The sequence below is a fragment of the Vulpes lagopus genome, chromosome 7 (assembly GCF_018345385.1).
Source record: "Vulpes lagopus strain Blue_001 chromosome 7, ASM1834538v1, whole genome shotgun sequence".
Taxonomy (NCBI): Eukaryota; Metazoa; Chordata; class Mammalia; order Carnivora; family Canidae; genus Vulpes; species Vulpes lagopus.
Window position 1 is genome coordinate 95,981,917 of NC_054830.1, and position 13,358 is coordinate 95,995,274.

Sequence of the window (13,358 nt, forward strand, 5' to 3'; positions counted from 1 at the left end):
AATTTATACCAACCATGTTAATAATAGATTCTATGAAGTGTTACTGAACTCCAACTCCAAATCCCGTGATAGAGTAGGAAAAGAAATTGCTGATGTTATTGGGTTGGATTAAAAGGAAAGGACCTTTTGTAGTTAGGTGAGTTTTTTTCCTCCTTACTGTAGTATATACTACTCCTGGAGGCAGATTCTTGGGCTCTGACTTCGGTGTTTAAGAATGATATATTTGAAGGTCTACTCATAGGGTGGTTTTGGTAACTGAGTGGCAATAATTCTGAGACCAGATTTTTAGATATACTGTTCTTTAACATAATAATTGTATTTAGTTTATTATTTCTAGGCAGACATTTAAATTTCATGTGACTAATTGTTAACAATTTTATTTGGAGAAATTAGGAAAAATAATAGCAGTTATTTATGCCCCTAAAAATGTTGTAAGTAGGGGAGAAGACAAAGCAAGGTCAGAACTTAATAGTAGAGGGATGCTTGGGTGGCTCAGCAGTTGAGTCTCTGCCTGCAGCTCAGGTCATGATCCTGGGATCCTGGGATTGAGTCCTGCATTGGGCTCCCCACAGGGAGCCTGCTTCTCTCTCTGCCTGTGTCTCTGCCTCTCTCTGTATGTCTCTTGTGAATAAATAAATAAAATCTTTTTTTTTTTAAAGAACTTAATAGTAGAGAAATGGATATCTTGGAGAAAATACTACATTGACATTTCCAAAAAGAAAGGTGCTATTTCTTTAGTGTACTTAAGCCCATTGAGTGAGCATGGTGGATATAATCAGAGTTGGGGGATATAATTTATATAAACAGTTCTGTCAAAAGATAAGGTGAGTATGAGTCCTGTTGTGAAACTAATGAGAAATCACCTTCATCTTTAAAAACAAAAAAGCAAACAAAAAAAGGAATCACCTCCATTAGCTGGTAAGCATAGAGAGAAAACTGGGTAGGTAGCACATTTAAGTGGATTGTGACACTTTATCCCTGCTAAATAGCCTACAGCAGGCCCAAGGTTAGCAAGTGATGTAAAGCAGTTTTGGGGTTTTTTTTTTTAAAGATTTTATTTATTTGACAGAAAAATCAAGAGCACAAGCAGGGGGAGCAGGAGGCAGAGGGAGAGGGAGAAATAGGGTCCCCATTGAGCAGGGATATAAATGGGGGATTGAGAATACCTGGGGCTCTGTCTCGGGACCCTGGGATCATGACCTGAGCAGAAGGCAGACGATTAACTGACTGAGCCACCCAGGTGCCCCTGAAAAACAGTTTTAATGTATTTGATACCCACTGTAATTCTGACTTTGGCTATTGACTTTGGGGTATGATTTTGGTAGATTAAATGAATCATCTTTGAAAGTTGGTTGTTAGGTGTTTGTTATGTGGTTCTTGTTATAGGCATTACACAAATACCCTTTAGTTTGCAAACTGCTGTTTACTTGGGTCTTCATTATTAGAATCATTATGATGATGATATTTCATATTTTAGAAAACTTGAATAATTATTAGGCTGATAAAAACTAGAAAATAGTGACATGATATAAAGCTTTTGAATGGTTTTATTTGGAAACAAACTGAATATATTTAAGTAAAAATAATTCCAAAATAGAGCCATAGCACTAAAAAAAAAAAGTTATTTGAGGTCGTAGCTGGCAGTGGACTGTCCAGAGTTAGAAATGTTCAAAGAGAAAGAGGCTCTTCTTGAATAGAAAAGAAAGTGAGATTTTAGTTATTGTAGCACTGGGCTATAGAGTAGTCACGATGAAGCAAGAATAATAGGGCTTTTATTTAATATTTTTCTAGGTAATGTTCAAGAATAATTCCATATACATGCCTTTGTTCACCCCTGTACTGGAACAGGGCAGAGCCCTAGTTTCCTACTTTCATTTTTTGGTATGGGGCCGTTGTGTTTCAGTAAATAGAGTTTTGTCTTCTCTTCTTAGACATCTAAACAATGGCAATAATCTATAACTAACTGCTATTCGTTATGTTGCAGAGGCAAATTGTGCAGAAAATTATGGATAATTTTAAAAAGATGAAATACAGGTGGCTCATCTAAAACAGACTCCAATTAAAACCACATTGTATTAAATAGAGCCTGCTTTAGATAGACTCCTCTTCATGCTAAATATGAATGAAGCAACAATTTTAGATATAATAGCTAGTATCTGGATTTTAATATGATCAGTTCACATGGTTCAGGGCCCAAATATTACCAGCTGGTATTAAGAAACCTGCCCTCCTATAAAACTCTATTATATGGTTTTCCCCAGGGGTATTGCATTAGGCATTATTGAGAAAGTGGCTTTTATAGGGTATAGACTTGTGCATAAATGTTGGTGCTAAAATTTGACTGGTGTCAAAATTTGCATTACACTGTTTTTTATCTGTTATCTTATGAATTAAATGTGTGAAATTGGGCCTTGGGATTGTATCTCTGCCAAAGATAAGGCAGCACATCCCCAATATAATGGGTGAACAGAGGTTTTGTCTAGACCTAAGTGTGCACTGTGTGTGTTGTGACTTATACGAATTGGTTGTACCTGTTACCATATGAAGAGAATAATTTTTCCAAAGTTTGATTGGTCCGATATGCTAATATTTGCAATTAACAATATATTGACTAATTGTTCTCTTTTATTATGTTTTTATCAGTCTGACTTAAAATAATTCGGGAACATTGTGCTTTTACATATGCAGATTCTTCTCTTTTTTTTTTTTTTTAAAGATTTATCTTTATTCATGAGAAACACAGACTGAGAGAGAGGAGAGAGGCAGAGACACAGGCAGAGGGAGAAGCAGGCTCCATGCAGGGAGCCTGATGCAGAACTCGATCCTGGATCCCAGGATCACGACCTGAGCTGAAGGCAGGCGCCCAACCGCTGACCCACCCAGGTTTTCCCTATGCAGATTCTTTTTATCTTAGTCTTTGTTTGCTTTCAGGTTCCAAAAGACATAGAGGGCCATGCCAGATTTTTTGTTTATGCTTTTAAGAAATTATTAGCTAATGAGTTATCCACAGAAGTACGCTCCATGAACAGCAAGGAACAAGACTGTTTATTCCTAATTTTCAGTGCCTGAAACAGTACCTGGTACATAGGTGTTCAGTCAGTGTTTTTTTTTTCTTTTTTTTTTTTTTAATAAAAGGGAAGTTAAAGGAGCAGTTAGTTTGTCATAGTCCTCTTGTCCCCACCCTCCTCCCACCACCCTGATGAGGTAGATAATGCTCACTCTTGTGAGAATGGAGCTGTGCAGCTTGAACAGATCTCATGGTTTCATTAGAGGAAGGGGACTTAGAAGGTCTTAAAGGTACAGTTGGAATTTTCTGTGAGTAGATCCTGTCTCCTTCTCCAGCTCTTGTCTCTTCATGCCTCAGCAGCACAAACCAGCTTGTAGTTGTCCGCTGATTCTGTGGTATTCCCTCATTGAGCATTCTCCCATGGTGTCCACCTCTTCCCTATTCCTCAACCTGCCAATAAGTTGTACTTTTTCCCTGAAGTCTTTCCAAAGCCTCAGATGAGTTAATTAATGCCTTTCCTCTGTTTCTCTGGAATGTTCTCTGTGGATTTCTAAACACCTAGACAGTATGTCAAAATTATGAATGTCAAAATCTCATAATAGCTTCTCTTTATATTTATTCAAACTTGAACACAGACACAATGCGGGGCCATGGTAATTGGTCAATAAATATTTTCTAGGGATGCCTAGGTGGTTCAGTGGTTGCACGTCTGCCTTCTGCTCAGGGTGTGATCCTGGAGTTGCAGGATTTAGTCCAGTATCGGGCTCCTTGCATGGAGCCTGCTTCCCCTGTCTCTCTTCTCTCTGTGTCTCTCATGAATAAATAAATAAAATCATAAATTAATTAATAAATAATTAATTCCAAAGGAGTCCATACCAGTGCTCTCAGAAATCCCAGAATGGAAAAGTTTGAATGTTTCTTTATGATGCTAAATTCTGTATTATGAGAGTATTGTTGTTAATCTAGATATTTCTGCCATATTGCAACCTGGATTAGCATATTTTGTAGATTTGCTCTCTTGCAGTGATCCCATTATAGTATCATATACTACCAAGGACCCTGGATGGGGTTCTGCAAAGCAGCTTGCTGTGTTTAAGGATAAAAGAATGGTGTTTCAGTGGTGGGCATGGGCTTTTATTTTATGAGAGTGCTGGTAATTAGAAGTTCTATTTAAAAGTATTATTTTTATTAGAAAGGTAAAGATTTAGATCTATGGTTTGTTAATTTTGTGAAGTTTGAATTAACAAAGGCAAGTGTGTAGCTCAAATTATGAAAGCATACCTTTGGGAAATTTGGGCTGGGGACACAAGTAAATTTAGTACTTTATTTTTTATTTATTTTTTTAGATTTATTTATTTATTTATTTATTTATTTATTTATTTATTTGAGAGAGAAAGACTGTGTGTGCATGCGCGTGTGCCCGCACACGCTCCCAGGAGCACATATGCCAGCGCAGGGAGGGGCAGAGAGAAAGGGAGAGCAGCGGACTTTGCTGCTGCGAGGGGAGCCCAACCTGGGGCTTGATTTCATAACCCGGAGATCATAACCTGAGCTGAAATCAAGAGCCAGACACTTAACCAATTGAGCCACCCAGGTGTCCCTAGTACTTGTCTTTAGATTTTACAAAGAAAATACATACAAATGATAAAATGGAGATTTTAACAATTACTCAAAGAAACTTGGGATGCTTGGGTGGCTCAGCGATTGAGTGTCTGTCTGCCTTTGGCTCAGGTCATGATCCTGGTGTCCTGGGATTGAGTCTGCATCAGGCTTCTGCAAGGAGCCTGCTTCTTCCTCTGCCTGTGTCTCTGCCTCTCTGTGTCTCTCATGAATAAATAAATAAATCTAAAAAAAAAACAAAAAAAACAAAACAAAAACAAAAAAAACCCTCAATCTTTTGACAGAAGCTCCACATTTCTTACAGTACATAGTTTTGAAGAGTAACTATTAGTGAAGACCAGAAGTCTTATTATTATTAGATCTCTTAATCATCAAATTTATCACATTGGAAAAAAAACTCTGAACTTGTATTTTTTACATGTAGTTTATGTATGCTAAATAAACAAAATTTAGAAAAAAGAGCTTAACAACAATGAAACTGTTGCCAATAGTTCTGTCCGTGTAGGTATTATTTCAGAGTATTTTGTCCTTTTACTTGCATTCATTTTAAAATGTATACTGCTTCATAAGCTGCTTTTTGATTATCAATATATTATAATTTTCTTTATCATTAGATTAATTAGTATGAGTTTTAATGATTTCATAGTAACTTTATCATGTTTGGCTTAACTATAGTTCTTTCTTGATAGATTTCATTATGTAATATTCATAATCAGTTTTGGATTGTTTCCTTCTTAGACTAGCATTCTTTATTAGATTTACTATGAACTGAGAGTGCTATAAACTAGTCATTTTTAAAAAACCATAAGTTTTATTTATCAGTGTATTGTTTTTCAAATTCACATTTTAGTGAATCTTTGAAAAGGCTTGTTTTCATGCCTGAATATATGTCCACTATTTGCTCTTTTCCCAATACTATCAGTGCTCTCAATCTTGCCCTTGATCCAACCATATGGGTAGGTGTAACTTCTGGGTTTAACCTGAGCACTTACCTTTAACCAACACAACCCTGAACTCCCCTAAACACAGGCACAGCAAAATTCATTCAGAAGGCATTTAAACCCTTTAAGGGCCAAGGTTTTCACTATTAACGTAATGACTCTTCTGACCATTCTTTAAGTATTTCACTGATAATAATAGCTTCACTAGAAACAAAAATTATTCATAGAACTGAAGTATAAACAGAAAGAAAAGATGTGTTAATGTGGCTTTTGTATTAGGTTTTTACTGGATGAAACATCTTTATAATAAAAGCTTAGAATAATTTGTTTGGCTAAATTAATTGATAAGGCAAACATTAAAAGCAGACCCTCCCTATTAGTCCTTATGTGTGATTTCCCTGCATTTAAAACACTTGCCAAAAAATTTTTTTTTCTTCACCATTTTTGTTTCCTGATTGAAACATTGGAAAAGCCAAGAATGACAACTCTAGGTATTTCTTTTTCTCAGAACAAGCCTGAAATGGTCCTTTTGCGCTACATAAAAGCTACTGATCATTTGATAATATTGGTTAAATTTTATTAGCTATTGCTTTCACACACAATAAAGGTTAAAAAATCCTACCATTTCCACTTACATTTCTAGACTTAATGCTGCTGGACTTTCTTTCCCTTTAACAGTAATGTTTATCCATTTGAATGTTGTTTCACAGAAAGGAAAAGTTCATTTGTGTAAAAATATCTGAGGCTTGCCAGGGAATTTTTTCAGAATGCTCTGTGGTTACAAATGAAGCTTATTGTTGTATAAATGGCAGGTTTGAATTTTTGTAGTAGCTTGTGGCATAAGTTGATAATCTGCGAATTGTTCTGAGTGTGTGTTTGTATGTGTTCGCGTTCGCCAGCCTGTCTGTAAGTGGCTGGATCTTGTGCTGTTCCTCCTCCTGCCTCCCATCCCCCTTATTTAGATACACGGGTATGCATAATCTTTAGTCTAAAGGCAAGTCCCCAAAGATGCACATCAGAGCATGAATGTGGGAGGAAAGTGTATTTTTAAAATTTCTTGTGGCATTCCACTTGACAAAGTGACAGTACTTTGTAAAAACTGAAGTTGTTTGAATTTTTCTCTACCCCTGAAATTTCTGAAACTTTCTCTACACAAGATGGCTGGCATATTTTAGGGACAGAGCAGAGACACAGAACAGAGACAAAGCCGCTCTGAGAAGGCAGACACACTTATATTGCTTGTGGTTTTTCAATACAGCTGCTTTCAGATGGGCCGGCTTGTTCTCCGCTGGTTCCACTGCCAGAGCAAGGCTGTCACACAGCTGGTAGTACTTACTGTACTTGCGGGAAAGTATGTGATTCATTAGTTGGAACCGTATGTTTTTCACCAGTTCTGGTCATGTTTTTGTTAGGATGTGGTAAAAACATAAGCAGGGGGTGAAGGGACAATGGAAACATGTGACTTGTTAAGGATTGGCCCCAACCCATTATTAGCTAAATTGTGCACCATAAAATGTCCTCTGGACCCCATAAGACAAATGACTTAATTTTTTATTCCTCAGTTGAGGTCATTTAGTCATAAGTAGTAAAAATTATCAACACTGAGCTCTTTTTCTCTTTTTCTTTTCTGTAAAGTATTATGATCCGTTTAAACCCCAAATTATAATATGAAGAGAAGTCATGCAAGTAAAAGACATTAATTTGCTGAAAAATGCCCATGACGGGTGACGAACTTTAACTGGAGTGAACTCTTGCTACTGATAAAATATGAGTATGGTATTACAGCTAATAGGAAACACTTCTAATACTACAGAGTGTGAGGAGGACAATACTTGGGAGTTCCTTTGTCTACACGCGATCAAGCCGACTGAAGTTGTATGGCTGGATCCGTGAGGGACTGGTCTTTCTCGTGATTTTGGTATCATTAAGGGGCTTGCTTCGTAGTATCTGAAATGATCAGTTGTGGCATCGTGCAGGACTGTCGGTGTGAGCTCTGTTGATTGTTGGCCTGTGATCAGGTAGTTTTTATGCATGTGAATATTTTACAACTGCACAATCCTGAACCGGCATCTGAGAAATGAATCCGTCTCTGCCCTGTTGTTCTCTGTACGTGGGCGTTTGCTGTAACGGTTTTCTTTGTCCTCACCCTTAGAAACCTACCATTCAGATATGTGACATTTTTGAAGTCTCTCTAGGTCAAACATGGGCAGATTATGCCTCTACCCTCGGACTTTGTTTTTCAGCTCTTGTAAAAGAGTTCTGCACCATTCATGCCTCAGCACATGTACTTCTGCAGTTGCTGGACTCTGCAGAATTAGAACCAGGTCTGTCTCTGACAATTAGCTCAACTGGCTGCAGCATAAATAAAGGAATGCGCTCAGGGGCTGTAGTCTGTGACACGGTTTAACAGAGCGTAAAAAGGTGCATCTGTTCCGTGCCCAGATTCAGTCGCCTCACTGTCACTGGGAAGTTATCGACACGGAGACATGCCTGTGCTGTTTGGTAAACAAGCGGCAGGTATTAAATTAACCAGGCTGTGAGTGTGCAAAAGTGCTGCTTTATTAAAAGCCCTGCTATCTTGGCTCACTGCTGGGTCACAGACAGTGGCTAGAGTATCTATTAAGATGACTCATGGCACCAGATACTTCAGTACTCTGTCCCTACTTGCAGAGAGAACCATTGACCCTTGACAGCCTGAGTGGGGGTGGGAGGATGGGGGGAGAAAAACCAAAGGAAGGGTGATACATAGGCGCTCGTCTCTTACAGTTAGGAGGCTAAGCAAGAAGACAGTGAACACTGAATGACCCAGAGCCAGGTTTTTAGCTTAAATTGTGGGGCAGAATCCAGTACCAAATGGTGACCAGGTTTTTGTTTTTGTTGGTTTTTCCTGACTCTCTGCCTCACCCTCCTCATGGCTGCCACTTGATTTGAATCTGAAATAATGAGGGGAGATAAGTGTGTGATCACAGTTGTTCTCTGTCTATCTGTGCTGGGTGGACAACAAACATCTTGTCATACACTTCCAGGTAATACAGTTATACTTTTGTTATATTCCTTAAGCATTTATTTGCCTTTGCCTTCAGTATTTCTAATGGAAAAAAAAACACATTTTAAATACTTTTTGCTTTCACTTAGCAATGTAATGATTTTTAAGGTTTGTTTTTCTTCCAGCTTCCTGAATGCTTTACAGAGGCTTATGTGTAGTTGCATACATCGATATGTTGATATGTTCCTCATTTTCATGGTCTTACAATCTTTTTGGGCAATCTGCTTAGGTCTGTAGGCAAACATAACAAGATAATTTTCAGTATAGACATGTGCAGAAGAGACTGTTATTTCTGAAATTTTCCTGTTCCCCTCCTGGTTGTGTTTCTTTTTAGGGCCCCAACTAGCTCCTCATCCATTAGAAGATGATGTAATGCCAGTGGGATCTAGCCCCACACAGCTTGAATTAAAATGATTCCAGTTGGTGATACTTGAATGTGAATGACCAGAAGGTGTGATGCATTCAACACTGTATTTGAAGTACTCACCTTGGAAATCTCTTCCCTGGCTGTTGAGGCCCTTTGGTCCTCATCCTGGAGATCTTACAGCCACACCTGCATTCCTGCTGTCCAGACCTATCTTTTATTGCTTGCTCTCTTTCTGTAGTGATGTCTGGGTGGAGGAGTGAGGGGGCGGAGAGGAAGCATCCTTTCTTATTGTTTGCTCAGAAGGAGAGGGTTGGACAGGAGCATATTCCACTATCCAGAGAGTTGGTGATGCCTCAGAATCTCTTTATCTTCGTAACATCTTTGCTGTATGAAGTTTAATAAGCCAGCTGTGCAGTTTTTAAAAGCCAGTGGATTCCATTTTTCATTTGCTTTCCACCCCCTTTGCTCTGAGCTTTCACTCCCTATTTCCTTATTTCTCTCCCCCCACCCCCCAATCCCTTTTCTGTATCTCAGGGGGGTTCCCTGAGTAGCAAGACTGAAAAAGAGCCGAGGTTTATGTTAGAAGAAATTAAGGTTAATGATCATTGGCTCATTTTCATATTCCGTGGGTGTGGATGGAGGAGTAATCAGTGCAGGTGGCCCTGCCAGTTGGGAGTTTTTCTTTGTCATCAAGAAAATAAGGAGAGTGCAGGGATTGAATTACCACAACTATTTCAGGACTAAACATATTTCATTTCCCGATCGGGTCTGGTTTAAAGACACAAAGCTGACATTAATTTTATCCAAAGAAAGCACGGCAATTTTTTTTCTTGTTTTATAATTTGACTGAATGCATAGGGTGGATGCATGTTCAAATTTAATTCTAGTATAATCTTACAAATAATACTCTGAAAAGCAAAGAGGTTTTGATTCAGTTTGACAGTTTATGTTTCTGGGCCCAATTACCACTTAGTTATTGAATGTTAAAGAGCTGCTCTCTAAAATGTGCACGCGGACTGTACCAATTGGCTTCCCAGCTGCCTGCTATTACATGAGAGGTGCTCCCTTCTAACTTTTTAAAGGATGTACACATTTAAAAGAGTTATGTTTAGCTAGCAAAGGAAGTGGGGGATTTGGTTAGGAAGTGCTTGCTGGCCTTGAAAAAGTATCTTGTGTGCATTCTAATTTCAGCCACACAAAGACCATTCTTTAAAGAAATATTTTTTGGATTTAAAGAAAAACTTAAATACCCAAATAAACTAGGGAAATAAAGAGGACTTTAAAAAGTATAACTTCTATTTGTAGCCATTCCTTAAAGTCTTTATGTGTGTTTAATGCCACGAATGTAACTTTCTACAAGTGAGGGTTTCTGATGGAAGATATAAAAAAGGAAGATTTAAAAGTTGACCAGAGACAATAAGTCATTGAGAAAGAGTGTCAACACTAGCTATGCATGGTAGGTTTTGCTTTCTTAGCAGAATGCAGCAGGCAGCTGGAGTGACCTGATTTGTTTTTAAAGCACAAGGTTTATTTGGCTGTTACACTGTGAGTATAATATTAATGATACTAATGTAAAATTAACTTTTATGTTGTGTGAGCACTTTTTCTTGCCTCCCCCTTTAAAATTGCAGGTATTTCTTTGTACATATATCTATCTCTGTTGCCATACTGAGTGTTTATATAACTCTCTGTAAGACACACAAAGTTTGGTATAGTTAAGTAGTTTATGCAGGTATATGTCAGGCAAGTACAAGTCAAGGTGGCTTTTGGTTTTGATACTTCTGTGGTATGAACCCACATGCAACTGAATATTCATTGTATGCCCATTAATATGAATACTTTGGATTATTAATAAGATATGAAGAGACCATTCTCAGATATTTAGAGGGCAAGAATGTTTTGGTGGTTTCAAGAAGCTCTTTACTGTGAAAAAATACAATTTTTTAAACATGGTAGTTAAGAGTTTTAAATAGTATTTTGAAATATTTTAAAAAGAAATTTGGTGTCTCTTATGAAATTGTCAGCTAGGCAACTAAAACTTAATATTGCATAAGATGATCATTTGAAATCATATGGTTTCCAAGTTTAATATTTAAGCAAGTCTTGTTATTTGAGAGACATTAAACGAAGGTACAGAAAGACCCAGTAAACCATTTTTTAAGATAACATCCCTCCTTGTTTCTTGCTTTGCTTTTCATCTTGTGTACTAACGATAGAGCTCAAAACTGGCTTTACATTGATTTTCTCAAAGGCTTTTGGTAGGAGCCATTGACATTATGGCCCACATACCACTGCTATTAGCCAAGAAAAGAGCAACTATGAGTTAATTCATCCTCACTTTATTATTTATCTGTTAAGCATTAGGAATAATTATAAAAGCAAACAAATATTTTATTTACATGTAAGTTTATTTGCAATTAATGTTTTATTTGTATATCTTTAAAATCAGCTTTACATTTTAACCTATGATGTGGAAATTTTGAAATTTTGAAATGGTCCGCTGAAATGCTTTACAGTGTGTGATTGCTTAAGCCATTCAGATAGTTTCCTCTGCAGACTCCTTAGCTTTTGCCACATCATGCTTTTTATTTGCGCCTATCTGCCTGAGCTCTTTACTTGGATCTCTCATTCCTGTCCATAGTTCCCACATTTTGTGCTTTCCCACCATTGGATACATAGAATATAATAGAATTCACTGATAGCTCTTTTTTGGTAACTATGTATTAGATTTTAAACATCACACCAGGAAGTAACTCAGTGTGGTACAATACACACTCTTTCTGTCTCCCAGTTTGTAATTCCTGATTCTTGTATGTAGTACTTTCAATTTCTTATGACAGACCTGACTACTCCTTCTGTCTCATTTATTGGAATATATCCATAAGTGAGGGGAGTGTGTGTGTGTGTAGGTGTGTTTTAAACATACAGTAACATACTCCAACAAGGTTCTCTGTGAGCCAGAATGTGGGGTTTAGTTTCACCATCATTTTGGTAAGAACACATGTCCTAAATAGATACTGAATTTCTGTCCTATATTGAATCTTCTCCTCCTGTTTTCCATTTCCTTTAAACAATTCAGGCAGTAAATTCTCAACGTAACCTATAAAATAAAATGTTTATTTCCAATGAGGAACTTAGAGAATGAAGTTGTTCATCATGCCTGAGTAGTAGGGAAATAATAGCATGTAATTAAGTGTTTAAATTGTCCCCTGAAATTGTTGTTTTTTAGATTCTTCATCCATAGCCATGTTTTAATCACATAACACCAACAGTTAGTACACATTGTGGAAGCAACAGCCTCCTAAAAATATCCTTTCTCTGAGCCTGGCCACCCAAGAGCTGTGTGAGGAGGTGTTTCATGAATGATCACAAAGTTAGTAATAACTGATGAGATTGGTGCAGCTATTGCTTCAAAAATTGTGCCTCCAAGAAGGATCAGCCATACCTTGTAATTTAAGATATACCTCCTGTGATTTAGTAGAGAAACCACTAAAGCTTTTCTGAAGTTTCTATAGAGTATATCTGCTCTGGTAGTCTTCTTGCTAGATGAAGACAATCAAACGTACAAGTGATAGTAAGTTTGAACTTACAAGACAAGCAGCTCAGTTCATTGTTTTATAAATCCATATCCATCCAGAGCATAGATATTTTTTATTTTATATATCATGTTGAGTTGTTGGTCACTGATGGGACTCTTGTGATTATTAATATGCAAATCATTCTGAAAAACTTTAGTTTAAAAAAATGACCAGAGGAGCATCTTGGTGGTGCAGTTGGTTAGGCATTCGACTCTTGGTTTTTTTTTTTTTTCTTTAATTTTTTTTTTTTTTTTTTTTATTCATGATAGTCACAGAGAGAGAGAGAGAGGCAGAGACACAGGCGGAGGGAGAAGCAGGCTCCATGCACCGGGAGCCTGATGTGGGATTCGATCCCGGGTCTCCAGGATCGCGCCCTGGGCCAAAGGCAGGCGCCAAACCGCTGCGCCACCCAGGGATCCCCTCGACTCTTGGTTTTAACTTGGTTGTGATCTCAGAGTTGTGAGATTGACCCCATAAGTTTCCCTCTGTCCCTCCCTGCTCTTTCTTTCTCTCTCTCTCTCTCTCTCTCTCTCTCTCTGAATAAATAGATAAAGATATCTAGATATCTCTAGATAAATATTTATTCAGAGAGAGAGAGAGTCGTGGGAGGAGCAGAAGGAGAGGGAGAAGCAGACTCTGAGCTGAGCTGGGACCCAACATGGAACTTGATCCCAGGGTCCAGAGATCATTACTTGAGCTGAAATAAAGAGTTGGATGTTAACTGAATGAGCCACCTAGGCTCCCCATAAAGATATCTTTTTAAAAAATCATCAGAATGAGCTGTAGGTTTGTAAATTAA

At 37.7% G+C, this 13,358-nt stretch overlaps 1 protein-coding gene across 15 annotated transcripts in view; it reads left to right on the top strand.

The window, feature by feature from the left end:
• Window positions 1-13,358, top strand: part of BNC2 (basonuclin 2) — a 443,558-nt gene that overhangs the window by 240,150 nt on the left and 190,050 nt on the right. The window contains exon 1 of one of the 15 annotated variants that reach the window (XM_041761499.1): window positions 2,918-3,297. The exons of the other annotated variants lie outside the window; for them this stretch is intronic. The gene's annotated coding sequence lies outside the window, so the exon portion shown is untranslated. Of the gene's footprint in view, window positions 1-2,917; window positions 3,298-13,358 lie in introns of those variants that run through there. 15 annotated transcript variants of the gene reach the window in all.